Here is a 6,000-nt window from a genome sequence, read left to right as displayed (position 1 = left end):
CACCCCCTGCCAGGCCCCCAGGCAGCTAGGCCTCCCCTCCCGCATACTCCAGCCTGGTGCTTTTCTCTGCGCTTGATGAAGTTAAAATGAGCCCTCTCTGGGGTGACTCGCAGGCGTTCAAATTGGATTGGCACACAGACATCGAGCAGTTGGTGGCAGGAGCCAGGGGACCCGGAGAGCAGGTTTTCGCTGGAGGGGACGTGAGCTTTATTTCCCTCTTGGTTGCTGACAAGGAAGCAGCTGTCCTTCCCTGATTATTTTTACCTCGAGTCACAGCCGCTGATGCCGAGCCTCCCTGGCGCCTGTCCGCCTGCCGGGCCAGGTGAGGAGTCCCACGCCCCAGCCTGCTCTGCCGTGAGCCACGAGCTCCATCTACTGCTGCCTCCGCGCAAGACCAAGAAACAGCCCTCTGCCGTGGGTGCAGGTCCTTCCATGCCAAGCTGGGGTCACTGCCTGGAGGAGAGAGAGCCAGAGCAGCCTCGAAGAATACTCGAGACAAAAAGAAAAGAAAAAGAGAAAAAAATTCCTAACCAGTTCCCCTCCTCTAACACACTAGCCACACTAGCTCCTTTCTTTTTGTTTGACCTCTATCTTTCAGTTTGATGAGACTAAACCTGAATACCACCTTTCTGTTAACTAAGCACTTCCAAATCTGTCATGTCATTCCATCCTTGAAAAGCCCAACAGGTGGGTGTCATTAGCTGAGGAAACTGAGGCCCATAGGGGAAAAGTCTTGCCTGAAATCAGACAATAGCATAGTGGGGGGAGTAGGATTGGAACCCCAGTCCGTCCAACTTCAAATCTTGTACACTATCCACTATATTTTCAAGTCTTGGCCCATTTAACCATTAAGAACACTCTTAGTGGCAGTTAAAAACAACAATGCTTTAAATAAAATGGGGGTTTATTTTCCTTGCATACCAAAAGACTGGCAGCAGGTGTTTTCCAGGTTGGGAGGCAGCACAGTGATGTGACGGACCCAGGCTCTTTCAATCTTGATGCTCCATCATCCTTGATAGGTTAGCTTTTAACAAGCTTGCTGCCTCATGGTCCACAAGAAGGCTGCTGCAGCGCCAGGCATCTTGTCTGAATTCAATGCAGAATGAGAACAGAAGGGATGATGAAAGTTGTGACAATCCCATTTATCAGTAAAGAAAGATACTTCCCTGAATTCGTCCAGGAGACTTTGGTTTATATCTTACTGGTAACAGGGCTACTCACAGCTCAAGGGAAGCTGAGAAAGTAAATATTCTGAGAATAAAGGAGAAGGACAGTGGGGGGAAAATGCTGTGTTGGTCACCAATAGTATCTGTCACAGTCTACAAACAGTTGTACTTAGTTACCATGTCACATTTATTTTTTTCCTCCTACTTTTTTTCTTTTACTGTTAGGTCATTTGCAGCTTCTTTATCACTATGTTGTTTTTATAATTCTCTCTCTGTCTCTCTCTCTTTTTTCTTTCTTTTTTTTTTTTAACATTTTGGCTGAGCCACATGGCATGCAGGATCTTTGTTCCCCAACCACGGATATTACCCACGCCCACTGCAGTGGAAGGGTGGAGTCTTAACCACTGGACCACCAAGAAAATCCCATAATTCTCATTTTTAATGGTTTAATAGTATTTTTCAAGGGGATAAGCCATACTGTATTTGTTGGGCATAGGAAACTTCCAATGTTTTCACTATTATATATATAATGCTGTGATGGACATTTTCATGTTCATTTAGTTGGGTGTCTCCCAAACATAAATCCCACACAGTAGAATTACTTAAATCAAAGATGCTAATATTTTTTGAATCAAAAATGTTAATTTTTCAGTCCCTTGGACAGCAAGGAGATCAAACTGGGCAATCCTAAAGGAAATCAACCCTGAATACTCCTTGGAAGGACTGATGCTGAAGCTGAAGCTCCAATACTTTGGCCACCTGATGTGAACAGCTGATGCTGAGATGGGCTTCCCTGGTGTCTCCCCTGGTAAAGAATGTGCCTGCAATGTGCAAGACCTGGATTCGATGTGGGTTGGGAAGATCCCCTGGAGAAGGGAACAGCTACCCACTCCAGCACGCTGGCCTGGAGAATTCCACGGACTGTATAGTCCGTTGGGTAGCAAAGAGTCAGACACGACTGAGCCACTTTCACTTTCACTGATGCTGGGATAGATTGAGAGCAGGAGGAGAAGAGGGTGACAGAGGATGAGATGGTTGGATGGCATCATCGACTCAATGGACATGAGTCTGAGCATGTCTCACTCCAGGAGACAGTGAAGGACAGGGAATCCTGGCATGCTGCAGTCCATGGGGTCGCAAAGAGCTGGACACGACTGAACAATTGAACAACAACAAATATTACTCCTTATTTCTTCTCTTAAAACTCTATTGATTTCCAAGAGGATTATGCTATTTTATGTTATGTCACAAAATCTGGATGTATTGATTTTACTTCTGTGAGCCCACACAGAGTATACTATCACTTTTTAAAGGTTTTTACGAAATTGATATCCTAAAATGATACCTTAACATTGCTTCTGTTTTTATTCCCTTGAATAAAAGGAACAAACTGAGAAAGACTATTTTTCCCCTTATATTTTTCACTCTGTATTTCCTCTTTGGTGAAGTATTTGTTCATTTCTTTCTCCAGTCAACATCTGGAGTAAGAAAACTATTTTTATAGAAACCATACTGGTTCTGGTCATATTACAACTCAACTTTCCCACCTGATCCTGCAAGTTCCTGCAAGGAAGGCAAGGTAGAGAATAGGATCCAAGTCACAGATGAGGGAATGGGCTCAAGGAGTTTGTGCAGCTACTAACAGACAAAGCCTCCATCTCTAAACCAGCACTTTTCTTGTACAGCATTGCTTTTTTAATTGGGGGAAGGGAGTTGCTTTGCTTTATTTTTGTTTTTTTGTCACACTGGGCAGCATGTGGGATCTTAGTTCCCTGACCAGGGACTGAATCCGCATGTCCTGCATTGGAAGTTCAGAATTCTAACCACTGGTCTGCCAGGGAAATCCCAAGTATTGCTCTTTTTAAAACTAATAATAACAGCTTTATTGAAATACAATTCATATAGCATATAATTCACTCATTTAAAGCACCCAACTCACTTGTTTTTCGTACATTCATTGGAATTGTGTAACCATCACCATAACCAATTTTAGAACATTTCATTGCCCCCAGGAGAAACCCTGCCTGCCGCCTATTCACTGTCACATCGGGTGGAGGTAAAAACATGTTTAAGCTTGGAGAAAAGAGATGGGAGGGCCAGGCTCTGCGAGGAAAGTGAAGCAGACAGGTGGTGCCAAGAACTTGGTCTGTGACCACACATCTATCCCCTCTGGTTTCTGGTTCCCTCCTAATACTAACAGGTATTTACTGAGCACCCACTGTGTCCAGGCTCCAGGCATCTCACAGATGTTCCTGATCACTCTCTCTAAAGTGGGGTGAAGGGCCCCATTTTACAGAGGAGAGAAGCTGAGACCCAGAGCAGAGACTTGGAGTCTTCTGTATCCCTAGGCTGGCTGGTGGCAGAGAGGGGCCTGGAGTGGGGGTGAGGGCAGGGAAGGGGTCTAACTTCCAGCTCAAGGCCACTACATCAGCGGCCTCCAGCTCCCCGCTTCTGGAGCTGCCCCAGTGACAGGTGGGGACAGGTAGGGGGAGAGGAAGGATGGGGGTCTCTGAGCACTGGCCACAGTTGGTGGTGCGATGTCAGGCCCTGGGAGCCCATTTAACCGAGTCCTCTCCCCACTGCCCCTCACACCAATCAGAGCACAGGCTCACACGCAAATCTCAGAGTCACAAAGTGTGTGTCTGGGTGTGTCGAGATCTGTGGGATTGTTTCTGTCAGGCGAGTGTATGCTCTCGGTTCTTTGTCTCGTCACAATAAAAACTTGGAGTGACGGACATTAAAGCCCCCTCGGCGGGTCACAGCTCTCGGGTCTTGGACAGACCGTGTTATAGCTCTCAGGTCTCGACTGGACCATGTTATAGCTCTTAAATAAATCAGTGTTACAGCTCAGTATTACAGCTATATTTTATTTAGATGATAGCAGGAAAATCCATCTTCGAGGCGTGAGGGCACATCGATCCAAAGACGCGAAGAGAAGAGCTCCCCATCGCGCGCGCGAGAGAGAAAAGAGGGCTTTGGCTCCTCTTTTTATATGTTTCTCGGTCCCTGGGCCTGTCCTATGTAAATTGGGCCAGCCAGGAGTGTTGTTTGTTTTACCTGAGGTTCTCACTCCGGTCCTCGGACCTTCCTTTGTTCTATTTTCGCGGGCTTTTCCCTTCCTGGTCTTTTAGCCACCGCCATTCTGGACTCCTTTTCCCTATTCTAACCACCTAACATTTCTTTATTGCTTCAACAAAGTGCTCGCTCTGTCAAGCTTTTGCCAGGGGCTGGGGACGTGAAGGGAAGGCAGACAGTTCCCCGGCTTCTGTAGGGATTTAGGAGCCCATGAAGCAGCTTAGGATGCAGGGAAAGCATCCTGGAAGGTCTAAGCAGACACCTGAGGGATGAGTAGAAACAAGCCAGAAAGGACTTGGAGGTGGGGTGCTCCTGCCTAGTCCTGGGCATAGGGAGGACTAGCAAAGGCCCGGGGCTGAGAAAGGGGAGCTGTTCAGCCTGGCCACAGACTGGGCTACTGAGTGAAGGGGAAGAGGCCCAGTGGGGAGGAAGGAGGGCAGAGATGGGTCAAGTCAGCCAGGTGCCCAAGGCTGGATTTTCTCCTGGAGAACTGGGGAGCCACAGAAGGGTTTTAAGCAGTGGATGGGAATTTTAGAGAGACTGCTCCAACTGCCCAGGGGAGAAAGAATTGGAGCAGGTAAGAGGGGAGGCAGGTTCCAAGCTTGTCTGGGTTTCTCAGGACCCCGGTGGGGGGAGGGCAAAGGAGCTGGTCTGCACAGCAGAAGCCCATCCTCCCCAGAGAACAATGACAATTGGTCCAGGTTTCGGGGCTCCTCCAACGCCAATACTCACATAGCTCTTCTCACAGCCACCTTCTATGTCCCTGAGAGGGAGGAGTCATTCTCCACCTTTGGTGCAAGAAGACATGAAGCACAGAGACTTGCCCAGGTCACATAACAGTTGGTTATGGCCAAATTCTCAGTCTGGGGGGTGTGTTGTAACCCCAAAGTGAAAACATTCCAGCTGCTGGCCTCCTTCTAAAACTCTTAGCCCTGGACCAGGAACAGTTTGGCTGAGGGGCTGGCCCAGGGCCAGGCCCCAGGAAGGAGGACCCTGGCTGTCCTCACCACCCTCCTTCTACTCAGACAATGAGCCCAAGGGCCCCATGGCTACTATCACTCACCCACAGCCTCTGGGCCTTGTCTATGGAGACAAGGGGCCTGTCAGAGCCGCCTGCCCATAAAGCCGATGAATGGCCCCTGGCTGCCGGTCAGACAATACCCAGGCTCTGGGGAGGCGAGATTAGGCAGGGCCACCGCCCAAGCCAGTCCCAATGGCTCAGGATCCATGAGCACATCCCCCACCCTACAGTACTGGTCATCTCCAAGAGTGACTCCTGGGATATGTGACCCCAAGGAAGGGAGGGAGTGAGATGGGAGCCCCAGGGTGAGGGCGTTGCCAAGGATGAGTAAGGTCATAACTTATGTTACAGGGGGAGATTCGGCATGGGACAGGAAGGCCAGTAGGACCAGAAGGCAGACAAAGGAAGCTGGGAGGGGTGAAGTGTAGTGTAGTGTTAATTGTTCAGCCGTATCCGACTCTTTGCAACCCCATCGACTGTAGCCTGCAAGGATCCTCTCTCCATGGGAGTCAGAAACCAAAACCCTTCTATTCCCTTTCCTCCAAACAGGGCCTCTCCCTCTCTCCCTGCTCCCAGTGTTACCTTTCCCCCTCTTGTCTGCATGCCTTGTGGGATCTTAGTTCCTTGACCAGGGATCGAACCAGGGCCCTCCTCAGTGAAAGCCAGGAGTCCTAACCACTAGATCACCAGGGAATTCTGCCTGTGTTACCCGTTGCATGACCTGGATGAAGGCCCAGA

Source organism: Cervus elaphus, chromosome 11 (assembly GCF_910594005.1).
Source record: "Cervus elaphus chromosome 11, mCerEla1.1, whole genome shotgun sequence".
Lineage (NCBI taxonomy): Eukaryota > Metazoa > Chordata > Mammalia > Artiodactyla > Cervidae > Cervus > Cervus elaphus.
This window is presented reverse-complemented; position numbering follows the sequence as displayed.